General features: G+C 32.5%; 1 non-coding gene across 1 annotated transcript; it reads right to left on the bottom strand.

Annotated features, from left to right (window-relative positions):
* Positions 1-17,446: 17,446 nt before the first annotated feature.
* Positions 17,447-17,553, bottom strand: LOC126005660 (U6 spliceosomal RNA). The gene has a single exon (XR_007494702.1). It is a non-coding gene; the product is annotated as a U6 spliceosomal RNA (small nuclear RNA).
* Between the last annotated feature and the right edge of the window lie 795 nt (positions 17,554-18,348).

Raw genomic sequence — 18,348 nt, 5'->3', positions numbered from 1 at the left:
AGTAAAGGGTGGAGGAATCTTATTGTGGTGCCTTCTCCTTCTATAAACAGGAGATACACAGCTTGCAGAAACTGATGGTACATTAAAAAAAAAAAAAGGCTGCCTTGATCATGCAACAGGTGGAAATTAATTTTTTTATTTTAATTTTCTGCTTCATTCACATTCTAGGTATTTCTTGGTATGCCAGGAAATTCTTGAACTATAAGTCCCCCAAAATTTCTTAACTAATTTAATGTTACACCAACCTACACATTCCTGAACCCCTCAATATTACTTGGCTAATAATCAGAAAAGCAAGAATTAAAAATTGAATTACTTTCTTTTGATGCTATTTTCTTCTCGACTTTCTATGGCCAAGAGTATATTTAAAATTCCATCTTGTCTTTATTTATCTTTTATCTCCATTGATAATCTATAAAAGTGAGGAAAAATTTGAAATCATGAAAGAATTATTTTTGGCTATATTTTTGTTCTTAATTCCTAGCTTTTGAATTGTGCTTATTTTTGCTCAAACTCAAACCACTTTCAAAAAATTCTTATCTGTATCCAAGGATTCATAATATTTGGTATTAATTAAAATTACATAAAGATCCATCTAAATATATAAAATATTACAGGCTGTACAAATTCATTTTATGCTGAAGACATTTTAATCAGAAAACATGAAATCCTAACAATTATAAAATTGTATTCATAGTATTAATCTCTCTCTTCTCTTTTTATTCTTTTCTGTCCTTCTCTCTTCTCATTCCTCTTCTCCATTCTTTACTCTTCCCTCTCTCCACACACAGATTACAGACTTATTTTCAATTGCGAAACATCTTTCAGTTGAGTCAATAAAGATATTTTCAAGAATTCAATTTGCAGACATGTTGTGAACAAGCAATCAGATATATTTTCTAAATTTAATAATTCAAAAATGAATATATTACATAATAGTTTTCAAGTACTGACAAATAGAAATGACAGTAACAAAGGTGGTGTAAAAAACCCAAGCTTACTGCCTGAAAATATCTTCCACTGTGGTATTGGGGAAGTCATTAGTATAAAACCAGTCTGAAACTTTGAGTTTAAGTGATGCTTCAAAGAATCTGGGAAACTTTAAAATCAATACCAAAGGTCGTAAATGTGGAAAGGACAGAGATGCTTAAGAGTACCAGTTATCCTCAGAAAATCTTGAGTATTGAGTTAGAATAATGAATTCACATATGAAAAGATATTACTTCAAATGGAAAAAAGGGTCACATGAAAGAATAAAATAAAATAGTGCTGAATAATAACATGAGTTTAATGAACTTACTTTCATTACAAAATACAGAGCAGTTATTAAGAATTCAAAATATCTTACATTAGCAATGAAGAATATTTAGACCTAGACTATCATTCTAAGACATACATAACAAATTCTGAAACAAGACATGATAACCATCAAACAACTTTTCAGTGTACAGTGGATATAGTTTCATCTATTATGCTACGTGAAAAAGTCAATTTCTACATAACTATTCCACTGTGTAGCACATAGATATATTGTGTGTTTCATAATGGAGTGTTCTACAATCAACAACAAAGCAAATAAAACAGATACAGGAGAACTCTGAGAAGTGTTAAGTATATATATATATATTTATATATATATATATACATGTATGTGTATATTGAGTTGAAGTCATTCATCTGAAAGTCTAAGGAAGTTGTAGACCAAATGAATTTCACAGGTCAAAGGTGACAAAATGAGGAATTCATAAAAAAGGCACACTAATGTATAGCATAAATTAAATAATCCTACACATGAGTAACCACTTGTAAGTGGAAAAAAATAATGAGCTGAGTAGAGCCATAACAGACAATGGTTCTTGAATTAGCAGACAAGGTATTTATGTTCAAGTTTCAGCATGTCATATATGTTTGCATTACAATTCTCTTCAGTAAAACATATCATGTAGAGTTTGGTGATATACATATTCATTGGATTTTATTTGGTGAAAACTCTCAGACATCAAACTATAAGTAATAGTGTTAAATATCATCTAACAAATGGTCAATTTGAATCTATGATAATAGGGATATTAAATATGAAACACTAATAAAATCAAAATGTAGATTTATAGTATCAGTGTCCTATGAGAAAATTTTAAAAGCCCCATTTTTAGGCATTTAATTAGAAATTTTGAAATATATGTTTGGGGAAGTATCCAAAGGTTTTCAAATTTTGATGATAAATATAACAATGGATTATAAAAAAGAAAACAAACTACATGTACTTTAGGCAAACTATGTTGCTCAAATTCAAAAGAATTATGAATGATTTTAATTCCATCAAAATCCTGAAGTTTAGATCATTGAAAATAAAGTATTTATAGGTTGATGTACTGAGACCTTTCTCTTTAACTATGGATATATTCATGAGTCTTAATCACTTTTCTTCATATTTACAGTTAAATTTAATTTTTATACTGTCATTCTGAATTAGATCCATGTTAGTGACCTCAATTAGCTATGTAATTTCCACTTAAAATTCGTTTACAAATATAGTTATATTCTTAGGTATGGAGGCTATCCATTTTAATATATATTATGGGGTCAGGGATATAATTCAATTTTTAAGAAAGAGTATAGACCTTGAGAGAAATACAAGAGATAAAATGTTACAAAAGAAAAAGGACATTTATTAATCATCAAAAACAATTCAAGGAAGAATATCCTTGTGGGAATAACATCTTTACAATACTAAAAGAACAAAAATAACTATTCAACTAGAGCTCAACTGTCCACTAAAACTACCCTTAGAGATAAAAAAAATATCTTGTGTTATATAATCATTTTTCCACACATTTATTTATTGATTGATTGATTTTTTGACGTCTTTATTTTGGTGTAGATATTGAAGTTGATATCTCCAATTTTATTTTATTTCAATTATTTTATTTTATCTTATCTTTTTCTTTTTGCACTCCGGCATGATTTGATTTCAGAACTGAGACTTTTGTGCCGTGCTTATCTTTATTGCTGTAGTGCTCACTGGATAGTTAATTTCTTTCTGTATTGTTGTGATGTTTCAATTACCTTTTTTAGGTCCTCTCTCAAACTGAGGGTGAAAGCCTCTAGAAGGTCTCCTCCCATTTTCAAAGTATTTGACTTCTTTTTTTTATATTTATTTTTTTTCTTATTTTGAACCCCATTCTATTGCTTTTCTTTCCTTCAAACAAAACCACATAACTCGATTTGTCTATCTCCACCTCTTAAATAGAGGGGGAAACAAGGGAGGGTACCTTGACCAGACAGATATGTGACCACTAATAGTAAGCTAGACAAAGAGGGGTCCACCTACTCTAGCGGCCTGGGGTGATGGTGGGATATATGGGTTGCAGAAAGGGAACAGGGATGGGGGGAGGACAAATTTGGTGATGTATGTACCTAAAATACTACGGTGAAAGATATTTAAGCCATTATAATCACAATAAAAATTTAAAAAAATATCTTGAAATACAAATGCTACAACAATGTATCTATCAATAGGCCAATACTACAAGAAATGCAAAATATCCTTGAAGCTGAGACTAGCTCTATATAATTATACACAATAATAAAGCATAAATAAAGAGCAAGCAAACATTGCAAATCTTCAGGGAGAAAGAGAAAACCTGCAGAGTTGTATTTTTCAGTATTCAGTATGTGACAGAGTAAATTCTTTTCATGACTAAAACCCAACTACAATCATATTTGTAATCAAGGTGTTTAAATCAAGATATTAATAAAAATATTTAAAATAGAAAAAACAGAGGAGATAAAAGACTTAACATTTTAATTTCTTGACAAAAACATTTCATTGTAATATAAATTTCAATTTTCATCATTATGAAACAATGTTTAAATATAATGAACTAAATTTTTCACTAAATGCGATCCCCCTAAAGATACCCATGACATTCTTCAAAGAAGTGGACCAGGCACTTTTGAAATTTATTTGGAACAATAAACACCCTCGAATAGCTAAAGCAATCATTGGGAAAAAGAATATGGGAGGAATTACTTTCCCCAACTTTAAACTTTACTACAAAGCAATAGTTATCAAAACAGCATGGTATTGGAATAAAGACAGGCCCTCAAATCAGTGGAATAAGCTTGAATACTCAGAGAATGTTCCCCAGACATACAATCATCTAATTTTTGATAAAGGAGCAAAAAATCCTAAATGGAACAAAGACAGCCTCTTCAACAAGTGGTGTTGGCAAAACTGGGTAGCCACTTGCAAAAAATTGAACTTAGACCCCCAGCTAACATCATGTACGAAGGTAAAATCCAAATGGATTAAAGACCTCGATATCAGCCCCAAAACCATAAGATATATAGAACAATACGTAGGTAAAACACTCCAGGACATTGAGGCTAAAGGCATCTTCAAGGAAGAAACTGCACTCTCCAAGCAAGTGAAAGCAGAAATTAACAGATGGGAATATATTAAGCTGAGAAGCTTCTGCACCTCAAAGGAAATAGTGCCCAGGATACAAGAGCCACCCACTGAGTGGGAGAAACTATTCACCCAATACCCATCAGATAAGGGGCTAATCTCCAAAATATATAAGGCACTGACAGAACTTTACAAGAAAAAAAATCTAATCCCATCAAAAAATGGGGAGAAGAAATGAACAGACACTTTGACAAAGAAGAAATACAGATGGCCAAAAGACACATGAAAAAGTGCTCCACATCACTAATCATCAGGGAGATGCAAATCAAAACAACGATGAGATACCACCTCACACCACAGAGAATGGCACACATCACAAAGAATGAGAATAAACAGTGTTGGTGTGGGGAGAAAGGAACTCTTATCCACTGCTGGTGGGAATGCCGTCTAGTTCAACCTTTATGGAAAGCAATATGGAGATTCCTCCAAAAACTGGAAATCGAGCTCCCATACGATCCAGCTATACCACTCCTAGGAATATACCCTAGGAACACAAAAATACAATACAAAAACCCCTTCCTTACACCTATATTCATTGCAGCACTATTTACCATAGCAAGACTCTGGAAACAACCAAGATGCCCTTCAACAGACGAATGGCTAAAGAAACTGCGGTACATATACACAATGGAATATTATGCAGCTGTCAGGAGAGATGAAGTCATGAAATTTTCCTATACATGGATGTACACGGAATCTATTATGCTGAGTGAAATAAGTCAGAGAGAGAGAGAAAAACGCAGAATGGTCTCACACATTTATGGGTTTTAAGAAAAATGAAAGACATTCTTGCAATAATAACTTTCAGACACAAAAGAGAAAAGAGCTGGAAGTTCCAGCTCACCTCAGGAAGCTCATCACAAAGAGTGATGAGTTTAGTTGGATAAATAACTACATTTTGAACTGTCCTAATAATGAGAATGTATGAGGGAAATTGAGAACCTGTTTAGAGTACAGGCGGGGGTCGGGTGGGGAGGAGGGAGACTTGGGACATTGGTGATGGGAATGTTGCACTGGTGATGGGTGGTGTTAAAAAAAAAAAAAGAAAAAGTATAAAAGATGCACTACAAAAAAAAAAAAAGTAAACCCATCCTCTAATAAAATATCACCAGATTTCTCAAAAAAAAAAAAAAAAAAAAAGTCTACTCTGTCCTTCACCATACAGTTGAATCCCTTCTTGCTACTTATGTAATCATCTCACCCCTTCCACTCTGATAACCACAAATTTGATCCTTTAATATTTAGTTGTGTTCTTTTTAATTTATTCTGGTTCATTATGTATCTCACATGATGAAAATTGTGAAAGAATACAAGTCCATTAAATTATTTCAGTTCTGGTTCATTTCTGTGGCAAGATTTTATTTTTGTTGCTTTTGTTGTTGTTTCTTTGCTCTACAGTATCGCACTGTGTCTGTATACACACACTCATATATACACACACATATGTATATATGACAGTTTTAATTCTTTATTAATGATCACATGAATGTTTCGAAATATTGGCTACTATTATGAATAAGCTGCATTAAAAGTGTTGCTATATACGTATATATAAATATACAATGAGAGATAATTAGTGCTTTTCTCTCAGACAAATACACATTAATGAGGTAATTAAGATGAGTAGGTTTTCTTTGTTTGAGGGGATGTGTGGAAGTAAGCACACTCCACAGTGCTCATGAATTACTTCTGGCAAAGGTTTTTGACCCCTACGTTCTCTGGCTCCAGAAATGCTCTTTTTATCAACTAAAATATTTTCAGATTGTGGCCCATAATGTTATTGCTAATTTAAATTTCTAATAACAGAATAAAGTGGGAGGTATTTTTTCACATCTTCAGATACTTATTTTTCTTTGGTGAGTATCACATTGTTTTGATTTGCTCTCATTTCCACATCTATGCCCCTGTTGGCAAGATATATATCTTCAAATGTCTATTCAAATATTCTAACCTTTTTAATCTTTTTTTATCATTCAGTTTTATGAACTTTTATCTTAGTATACATATGATTGTAAAGTATATTTTTTCACTTATTTTGGTCTCATTTTCTTTTTATTTAGCACAATCAACTCAAGAGCCTTACACTTAGACTTAACTATGAAATGAAGAGACAAAATACCTTTTATCATTTTTGAGAATGTCTTAATTTTGATGGATAGTTTTTTTTCATTATTTACCATGGATACACTTTGCAGTTTCATTTAGTTAATTATTTTCACTATTCTTTCCAAAGCTTCTGAAGTTGAGGGTTCAGACCTATCTTACATCTAGTGCTAAGAAGCATACTCTCTAGCTTGTATTTTATTTTAAGGTTTTAATGTAATATTTAGATTTTAATTCATTTTAAATTTTTGTAAAGAATAGTTATTTTGAATGTGATTTCCCAGTTTTTCCGAAAGCATTTAAGAGAATTATCTTGCTTTAGTTTTAATAACTTTGTCATTATTTAGTTGTCTGTGTATGTACATTTTTATTTCTGAAATCTTGATTGTTTTTTATTTCTCTGAATCTCTGTTTTTATTCCAATATCATACTTTTTATTAATATTATTTTGTAGCAATTTTTAAAATTATAAGTATCATTTCTTCAATTTGTTTCTAAGTATGTGGTTGGCTATTTGTTGTTTCCTGTAGTTCCAAATACACTCAAAAAGGGCTTTAATAACTGTATAATTTTAGGAAATATAACCAATTTAATAATTTTCATTTTGCTGACATCAAAACACAAAATATATTTACATTTTTCTGCATTTATTTTCACTTCCAAGCATCTTAGTGTTCACATTTTTTAACAAGGTATGTAATTCTAGCCCATTTTCTTGATATCCTCAATAGTTTGTTATGTAAATAAAAGTACTATAGATATTTAATATAATTGTGTAGACTGCCTCTCTAATGTCATTGTTTATAACGTCTAAAATATTTTTGGCAAGAGTAAGATCCTAGATATATTATGACATCTGAGAATAATAAGAGCTTAGCTCTTGCTTTCTAGTGAGGGAAGCGCTAATGTTTATATCTAATAGTTCTGCCTACAACTTGGAACAATATATTGAATAATATTAATGAGTAAAACTTGTTTTATTTCTGACCTTAGAGGAAAACATTTTAGTTTTGACCATTGAGTACAATAATGTTGTCTGGATTTTAATACATATGACATGTTTTTATGTAGGTCCTGTGTAATTTATTGTTTTTAACAAAAATGACTTAAATATTTTTAAATGATTTTTCTAACTCTATTGAGATTATACATTTTTACTTCCCTTTTTGACATAGTATTTTTTTAAATTGTTCTTATTAGATCACACATAGCAGTGCTCAGGGTTATTCTTGACTCAGCAATACTCAGAATCACTCCTGGGTTGCTGGAAATCAAACTTGGTTCAGTTGTGTACATGGCAAGCACCCTAACAGATGTATTATTGCTCGGGCTTATTTTTTATATATGTTGAAAGATTCATTTTCCTAAATCTCAGTCTTTTGATGTATCATTGAATTTGTTTTGCTAACATAGTATGAGAATTGCTCTGCTCTATTTATCAGAAACTGATTTACTGTTGTAATGCCAAGAGTCAGAGTATTATGACATAAAGTTGAGATTTTTTTGAAATTTCATAAGGTTTTTATCATTATAAGCACCAAATTCTTTGAATTTTTGTAGCTGTTTGTTTTGGGCCACACCCAGAGGTGCTCAGGGATTACTCCTGGTTCTGTGGTCCTGGCAGGCACAGGTGACCATATCGGATGCCGGGGAATAAACCCAGGTCCATCCTGGGTTGTCTGCATGCAAGGCAAATACCCTACCACTGTGCTATCTCTCTGGCCGGTAGAAATTAGGGTTTTTGTTTGTTTGTTTGTTTGTTTGTTTCCTTTGGTTTTTGGGTCACACCCTGACTCTGCGCTCAGAAATCGCTCCTGGCAGGCACGGGGGACCATATGGGATGCTGGTTATTCGAACCACCATCTGTCCTGGATCAGCTGCGTGCACGGCAAATGCCTTACACAGTGCTATCTCTCTGGCCCAGAATTTAATTTTTAAGCCATTTGGTCTTGGACTTTTATAGAGAGTCTTTTATTGGTGTCTTAATTTCCATATACTGGTTGAACCCTAAATCGTACATTAGGATAATTTTCAATTTATCTTTTGAATAAGCAGATTTTTATATAGGTTTTCACAATATTATCTTAAAATATTTCTGTCCTATATGATGTATTTCAGTTTTTGTTATTTTGCGTTCTTTGTCATTTTTATGAGCCAAGAAAACTCAAATAATTTGCTATCATAGAGAGAGATAAATGGTTTTCTGAAAAATCAGGAAGCTGAGAGTGCTGAAAGAAAAAAAGAAATGGGCAAGAAATGTTCAGGTTAATGAATAGTTCAGTGATAATATCGTATGCAAAATATCATAAAATAAATATTTTTATTAGTGTCAACTTTTTTACAGTTTATAAAACATGTTAGCTCACTTTCAAGTAAAATACCTGGGGCCATATTTTCCAACATATGCCATATGTATCAGTCAAAGTTAAATAGTATTTGCAAAATAATTTTAGTCACGTACTTAATTCTACAAAGCTTCATGATCTTAATCACAAGCATCTGTGAACAGGTATTTAGGTAGATAATGTAGCTGATATGATATGTTTATTAAGCCCTGTGAGCAATGTTAACAACAATTATACTCCTCAAGCTAATAGAACATTCATGTTTGATGTTTAAATAATTTCATTATCAAGATGAATAATAGGATTGACTTTGACAACTTTCTTAATTGCTGATTTTGACAGGAAGCCAACACTAATTAGAATTTCATTTTTAATAAATGAATACAGTGTTTGTGATCAGCCAAACATCCCTCAATTAAATCAGAGCTCTAATATAACCCAAGTTGTCATTTTAATTACTGAATAATATATGTAGAAAATAAGTATATGTGGTAATTTTAAAATACTACTTTGTAAGCAGACTAAATCATATCTGAATTTTGGGGGTCTGCTCCAAGTTTTCTATATATGAAAGAGTATTAGCATATCTAGCATTTTACTTCAAAAATACTAATTTCTAAAGACTAAACTTTCCTTTTTAAAAATACTTAAATGATTTACTCTTCTTGAGACAAGAAAATGTCATAATAATCACAACAAAATAAAAAATAATTGTTGGAGTTCCTTAAAATTGACCTGAGGACACAGTTAGTTGGTATTTCCAATTTGCATATACTCCTTGGCCATCTGGTAGACCATATGGTTTCTAGTACTTGCAATTGTTGAATATACCCTTTTTGGAAGAACTGCCCATGGGAGGTCATTTTTGTATGGTCTCTTCATCCATAGTTAACAGCTAATGGACATTACTTCCCTGTCAAATGAAATCGAATAGACATAGTTTTTCTTGAGGATCCACAACAATGGCAAATAATATTTTCTTTTTAAGAGTTCCCAGTATACCTTTGAGAATGCAGACCCTGAAGGTTGGGTGTTAATTTTCATTCACATGTAAAATTTGAACCTTATAATTAATCATAAGTATCCTTAGGTGTTGCACTGTTGAAGGGGGAGTGTTCTGTTTATGACTGAAACCCAACTACAATCATGCTTGTAATCATGGTATTTAAATAAAGATTTTATATATATAAAAAATATCCTTTAGGTATTTAAAGTCATGGAAAATTTCAGGCTTAGTGGTAGAATTGTCTTATGATGTGGAGTTTAGGATAAATCCTGGGGAGCCTTTATATAATCTGCTATACCTAAGTTAGTTTCTTAGGCCAAGAAAAGATATGAGCAATGCAACCTGAATTTCTAAGTAAGACACTATATATTTATAAGGTTTATTTATCTGGGAATATGGGGTAACAAATTTGAAGAGACTATTCCAAATTTTCATTATTTTGATGTTAAAAAGTGGTTGATAAAACTTTAGATAAATATCTCTTGAAAATATTTTAGCTGATTGGTGTCGACCATTATGTGTTAAGTCAGAATCAGAGTAACTGCTGATATGATACATCTATGGAAAAAGTCATTAGTGGTGAAATGGTATAAAAATTATAAATGGGTATTTGGGGAGATAATTTTCCTAAAACGATTGCATTTTTTTTCGGGTCACACCTGGCAGCTCTCAGGGGTTCTATGCTCAGAAATCATTCCTGGAAGGGTCAGGGGACCATATCGGATGCCGGGATTCGAACCACCTTCCTTCTGCATGGAAGGCAAATGTCCCACCTCCATGATATCTCTCCTGCCCCAAACTATTGCATTTCTTGTATTACATTATGTACTGTATTTTACAATCTTATGTCTAAAAAACAGTAAATATTTCGCCCATGCACATGTCCTCCTGACCAGTATCAATTATTAGCTAATTTATCCTTTCATACAGTGAGGTGAATCTGCAAGAGTGCCTTTTTTCTTTATAAATAGGGAATTTAAAATTTGAGGTTCTTTAGCTGTGATGCACTCAATAGATTCATCTAGCCTCTTCCTCTTCCTACTGTCTGATTGGTCTGTGTAGACAAAATAAATTGATAATAAGCATGAAGCTTCTTATCTTATTGTACCTTAAAGTCATTTGTTTGTGGCCCAGAAGTTTTATGTCCCTTATCCACATCTATTAAGCAATGTCAGGTAATTAGTTGTAAGCAGGGCAAAAAGCAGTCATTTCATAGATTTTGACATTATTTTTTATAATCACACGATTAGTTCCTAAAGACCAGATTAGTGATTTCAGGGGCCAGAGCAGTGGCGCTAGAAGTAAGGCATCTGCCTTGCAAGCACTAGCCTAAGACTGACTGCGGTCTATCCCCTGGCATCGCATATGGTCCCACCAAGCCAGGAGTGGTTTCTGAGAGCATAGCCAGGAGTAACTCCTGAGCATCAATGGGTGTACCCCCCAAAAAAGCAAAAAGCAAAAACAAACAAACAAACAAACAAAAACAGATTAGTGATTTCTTTTGCTTCTTGTGCATATGCATATGTGTTTTGTCATGTTTTGGGAACTTTACTACTGAATGATCCAGAAAATTTACATTGGTGAAGTTTGAAGTTCCTGAAAGTTTGGACATCATTATTGAGAATATTAATATTTTATTAAGTAGCCTCAATTCCCTCTGGAGGAATAATTGTGAGAATAATTAGTATAGTTGTTAACCATGGCTCCATAGGATCCTTCTAGATGGTGATTTGGGTTACTTAGTAAATTAAGTTACAAAAACTGGTTGAAGGTCAAATTAACATGAAGTATCTGACTAAATTAGTTTGGTCAGCTTTGTGTAGGCTCATTTTGGGTAGGTCTTATTTGGTTAGGTTTAAGCAATTTTATTGTCTCTAGAAAAGTTGTGCTCAGGGTTTATTCTTGTTCCATACTCAGGGATTAATCTTGGCAATGCTTAGGGGACCATGTACAGTGTCATTGATAATCTGGGGTCACAAGGCAATCAAATTACACATTGTACTACTCTCTGGACTCAGATATTCATTCTATATGAAATCTGAAGACAAGCTTACTTCTGGAAGTTAATGAACAATAACTGATGGTTGTCACCTTTTATTTATGTCCTTTGGAGTCAGGATGGAATCAGGATATCTGGAAATACTTAAGAGTACTTCCTAGCATCAATTTCCTCATAAGGAACATCTAATACTTTATTTCTCTTAAACACTAGCATCCATCTTAAACATCTACAAAGCCTGAAATTCTCAGTCAATAGATTCTTGAAGTTGCATAGTATATATACCATATTGTGCCAAATTTTTTGCCTTGAATATTTATCCATATCACTATGATTATTTAATTATTATTTACCAGAGACCATAATTTTCTTGAAACTTCAATGACAGAAAATTTTAGGAATGTGACTGACATCTTTTAAGACACCTTTACACAGAGTTTATTTTCTATCATTAGAAGAAAGAATATATTTTTCTATGTAGAAAATAGTTATCAACATCACATTTTGTCCCCCTTTTTGTACACCTTTCAGGTTCATTCCTTGACCTCTTACCAGCACATGTGTGCTAAATCTTCGAGATAACTGAAGACATATTATTATTCTTTATTTCCTGATGTAGCACATTTTTATCAGGTGACATAAAGACTATCCTAGTTATTGTGTGTGTGTGTGTGTGTGTGGGTGTGTGTGTGTGTGTGTGTTTCTTTTATTTGTTTTGGGTTGTCACACCCAGGGGCACTCAGGGATTAATCCTGACTCTGCACTCAGAAGTCGCTCTTGGCAGGCTCAGAGGACCATACAGGATTCAAACCAGGACTTATCCTGTGTTGGCTGCTAGCCAGGCAAATGCCTACTATCCTAGCTATTTGTGAGAGGATCAGTCATCTATTCCTTGTGAGGAAGCTAGATGCTTTGTGAGTGAGGCCTATTATCCTGAATCTAAGTGGAATGGACTAGGTCAGAAAAACCATTAAAAAAGAAATCAGAGAGTACAAGATTTTTAGTGCTTCTCTGTAGTTTCTTAAAACTCTTTTTTTAAGGTCTCAGACTCTTCAAATATAATGGAGACTGTTATATTTTATCTGTTGCTTATAAGTGGGTTTGTTATGGAATGTATGGAGATGGAATGTTAAAGGACAGAGACTAGGCAAGAGAGAAAGAGAATGAGAGAGTGAGAAAGAGACTGAGTATTTGTTGTTGGGAAAGGAGGTAGAATTTGAAACACTTCCAATACACAATAGGCTGTCAAAGACAGAGCTTGAGTTTAGGTTCCAAGCTGGGGAACTGGTGATCAATCTAAGACCAAATGGAAAATAAATCTGGTTCCTCTCCATATCTTGTAGATGCTAATTTAGGAAGTTTCGTGGTGGTAGGAGTTTACTAAGATCTATCCAATAATTGGAGAAAGGAGAGATTTCAAAGCTACTGAAGAAAGGTACTGAATAACAGACACCAAGGAGCACATTCTAGTAATTTAATTCCATAATAAAAAGTATGAGTAAGAAAAACAAAACAAAACAAAACAAAACAGAACACAGGCCAGTTTCCCAATATTGAACCAGCAGGATCATAATGAATACATTTCTCTTTCCATGCTACTCCTTTTCATTGATTGCCTGCAGGTATAGCAGCTTCTTTTCATTCCCTCTTTACTTTCTTATATATGCAGTATTTACTTTACTTATATATGCAGTAAAATTGGAGAGAAAATACATCTACCTTACACAGTGGACCAAAATAAAGAAAGTGGTATTAGGCGGAACTGGTGACTGAAGCATCTAAGGCAGATAAAGGATTAGAAATCACTTTCTAATTCTTATTCTTCAGTTAATATAATGTTCATCTCATTGATTGTGAGGGAGGGGTGGACTAGGGAACCTGCTACAAACTGTAGATGTATTAGCAACTGAGACAGAGGTAAAGCTAATAATAACTCATGTATTAATGGAAAATATCAACATCAGAATCAAGGAAGATAATAAATATGAATCTCTATATTAAAACATTAACAGTAGACAGAGTGGATATAGAATAAAGAAAAAGAAAAAAGAGGATGCCAAAGAAATATTTTTTCTTATTCATTAGCCTATTTAGGAAATTTAAATAGAATCAGTTCATTATTTTATCAACAATAGAATGTGAATAACTGCTTTAAGATAGCAGTCATGCATGTTTAAACAGAATTAGCAATAAAAATAAATAAAACACTCATAGCAAAGCCAATAAAGTTAAAACTATATTTGCTTTGTTCTTTTATTGACACAAAGGGAAAAATTCTAATAACTATAAAGTCAGTAACTGTATAAAGATTTCTTTTTGATGTCAGAAAAAATATCAAAATTTTAGCAACTGATTTACCTTTCAAAAAAGATATAACATATATAGAAATTATACATTATATTATACTATATTATATTATATTATATAACTCATTATATAATACATGATACAAAATATAATAGGGGTACATATATATGGTTATTTTATTTTTTTCTGGCTACACATAAAATCACACCATTTTCAAGATTTTGACATTATTATTATACATCAATTTTCTTTAAATATTTTGACAAGCATTTATAATAGGATTCTAGTACCTGGTATAGTTTAGAAAAAGAATGTTTGTGACTTTAGAGAAAATCACTATTTTCAAGAAAGAATTCTGAGTCAATTGCTCTCTTTGGAAATAAAATGTCTAAATACAGAAGGAAAATGTAAATTTTGTAAACTGGATATTGGATAAACAGAAATGAACTCAAAAGAATGTATGGCATGAAACAACATCAATAATAGATGTTTAGTGGATTCCTAGGCAGCGAATTGGTTCTTGTAATGCAAATGAAAATATGTAAAAACTTCTCTCTCGAGCAAATTGACTTAGAATTGTTAAAATACAGCATCTGCACAATTTCAAAGCAGAGTGCTAGCAATGTGACTGGAATGTTGCCATCAGGGCAAACAGTTGAAAATGAATCTTCAAAAGTGTCTGTGTAGTGCATTTGAAGTATATTAAATATTTCTGATCTCATGTGAAAGGTTTGAGGAGGCAAATATAACTGAAGAGCTGTCATGTGATCTTTAATTTTTTAAAGAATTGTCATCAATGTATAGAAAATAGTTTGTATCGAGAATACAATGTAAATTGTAATAGAAAATAGCAATCTATTGTCAAATGACTACCAAAGATAAATTGGAGTAAGAGTGAGATTTTTGATGAGTAATCGTTTTGACATATTCATACCTATATTCACTATATAAGCATATGTATATTACATACATACTACCTTCAGAATGCATTATAGAAAAAAAGCAATATGTTTTCAAGTTCAATGGCTAAATAATTGTGTGAGTTGTGTGAGTAGTTATTGATATTTGGTGAAAACGGGAAATTGATTAGCTTGATAGATATGAGATCAGTATTTTTTGTTTGGACACAAAAATTTAGGATATAACTTTATTTTCAAGGTTCAGTTTCTAGAGAAAAATTGAATCAAGCTATGTGTTACACTAAAAGTTTGGTGAGAGCATTTTTATTGGTTCCAGACAAATCACAGTATTAGACTGTAACTTATGAGGAGGATAATTTCTATGACTAATGCTTTATAAACTCTAAACTTAAAGTCTGGTCTAGAAAACAGGACACAGGAGAAAGAGAAAAAAAGACACAAATAATCTAATTTAAACATATAACTCTGTGTTGAAAATTTGATTTTCCTAATGACTTTTCACAATTAAAATTAGCTATTTAACTTTTACTTAATTTTTTGGTTTGGGTAAAGGGTTTGTAGCACACCAGATAGTGCATAGGACTTACTCCTGGATTTGTGTTCAGGGTCCATTCCTTGCAGTGCTCACCCAGGACACCAGGTACAATGTTGCAGTTTAAATTTGGGTCTGCTGACTGGAAGGCAAAACCTAGACCTCATTTTCTCTAATCTTATACATTATTAATATCAAAGTGTATATGTGAAATCTTTAGTGGAAGAAAACATATCTCATCACTTAATATTGTGTTATCTAGAATATAACTTTTTAAACTATGAATTATGAGTTCCAGGCTCCCACTGTCAAAAATACAAAAGCATTCATTCTAAATGGTACATAAACCTATATATGTTCCAGCAATTATCAAATAGTATATGGAAATAATATAAATGGCAAACAATAGCAAATGGATAAAACAATTGTAGTATAATATGCAGTGGAATACTCTCCAGCTGTTAGAAATGATGAAATCATTTCCATGCCATTCATGGAAATCTTAATGCTATATGGAGGGTAGCATTTATCATGTTCCCAGTTACATTTGCTTATGCATATTAAATGGTATTCCAAATTTATACAAACAGGTTTACTAAAAAAAATACTGAAATAATCAGAATCTGGCCTTGTGTGTCTGTCCTTCAATTGCTCCCTTTAAAGGGAATTTACTATCCTTAGCTAACTGACCATAAAAGAGTCTTAAATTTGAATTCACATGTTTAATAAATTCAATATTAACTTTGTTAATAAAATGTTTTTCACTGGAGAAGAATATCTCTTTTTATTACAGATATGTCAGCAGTAGAAATGCCAGGTCAGGTGCTTAGCTTGAGTTAAGATAGCCACTTAATTTCCCAGAAATGTTACCAACTTAAAATGTCATCATTGATACATTAGAACTAGTTGTTCCATATTTTTTAACAAATATTCTCTTAGCCATTTGGTTTTTGCAACAACTTCACTAATATTCATTTTCTTTATTGGCAAAGTTGAAACCTATCTTATCTGTTAATATCTAATTTAACTACCTATATCATCTTTTAAGAAGAAAATCTTAAAGAACTTACTACCTATAATTTCATTCAGTTGTTTGCCTCATTAATATTTAGGGCATATGTGACACACTTATACATTGCAATTATTTCTTAATCTGTGGTGTCTTTAAACTCAAAGAGGTGAGAGTTTCTATCCCTTAACTTTATGTAGTTTAGTTTATTAAGCATATTAAATATTCCCTTTTGGTCACATTTTTTTCTTTTTTTTTTCTTTTTCATTTGAAGGCTACATTTGGTGTTGTTCACGGTTACTATTGGCTCTGTTCCTGAGAATCAGTACTGAAGTTCTGGGGAACATTTGGTGTTGCTAGAATCAAACCTAGCTAGGCTGCCTAAAAGGTTAGCTCCTTACCAGCTGTACTATTGCTCTGTCCTAAGATATGTTTTCTAATAAACATTATAAACGCACTTTCCTCATTTAATTCTAAAAGGTTTGTTTTCTTAACTTTTACATTTGAATTTATAATCTGTCTAAAGTTAATGTGTGATAGAGTCAAGATCCTTCAACACCACTGTCCTGTAACTGTCATAATGATCGACATCATTTATAAAGATCACTCTTTTCCTGGTGCTAAGAATTAGCACATTTTCACAACTCATTGTAGTCTGATTTTTATTCATTTATTTCTAATTAATATCTTTAGTTAAGCACCATGATTACAAACATGTTTGTAGTTGAGTTTTAGTTTGATTTGTAATTTTTTTTTAAATATGGAACGCTTCACGAATTTGCGTGTCATCCTTGAGCAGGGGCCATGCTAATCTTCTCTGTATCGTTCCCATTTTAGTATATGTGCTGCCGAAGCGAGCACTGATTTGTAATTTTTAAATAAATGTCCTGTGCTCTCTTTCTCAGTTCTGAAGTCAATATAACAATGTTTGATCCAATGACTTTATAATCATTTGTAATATATGACAGTGTAAGTCTTTCAACACAATTTGTCTTCAAGATTATTCTCAATAACTAGGTTCCTGCTATTACCATATACATTATGAAATCAGCACTAAAAAAAAGTGAGTTACAGGGCCAGGGAGATAATTCAAAGGGCTAAATGCATATACAGATCTTGCAGAGGATCTGGACACATTCCTGGCACTGCATAGATCCCAAGCAGTGCTGGGAGAGACCTCTGAACACTAAGTCAGGAATAAGTGCCTGATAACACAGGGTGCCCTGCACCTACCCAAAAGAAAAGCAAAATCAAAGTGATTTTGAACCCTGTGGAAATTTCTTCAGAGGATATTTGTTTGGTAAAGGCACAGATAAGAGTGCATGTGTGGGTATCCCCTCCCCCAATTCATCTATCCCATTTGAATGATCAGAACTGCCCACACCTGAAATGAACAGGGAGAGGAGTCTGCAGTGGGGAGAGAGAGAAGGGATAAGAAAGAGTTAGAGAGAGAAGAGAGAGAGCCATCATCACCAGAGATACAGCATCAGATTCAGCATCAGCAATTCAGTATCATCAAAGAAGCAGCAGCAGAAACATCACCAAAGGGAGTTAGCCTGGAAGCCAGTTAGGAAGCCTGGTAAAAGCAGCTGAAAGGGAGACAGAGGCCAAGAGAGCCCAGTAGGAGTAGAGCAGTAGCTGCTAGGAAAGGGCTTA

This window comes from Suncus etruscus, chromosome 3, assembly GCF_024139225.1.
Source record: "Suncus etruscus isolate mSunEtr1 chromosome 3, mSunEtr1.pri.cur, whole genome shotgun sequence".
Lineage (NCBI taxonomy): Eukaryota > Metazoa > Chordata > Mammalia > Eulipotyphla > Soricidae > Suncus > Suncus etruscus.
This window is presented reverse-complemented; position numbering and strand designations above follow the sequence as displayed.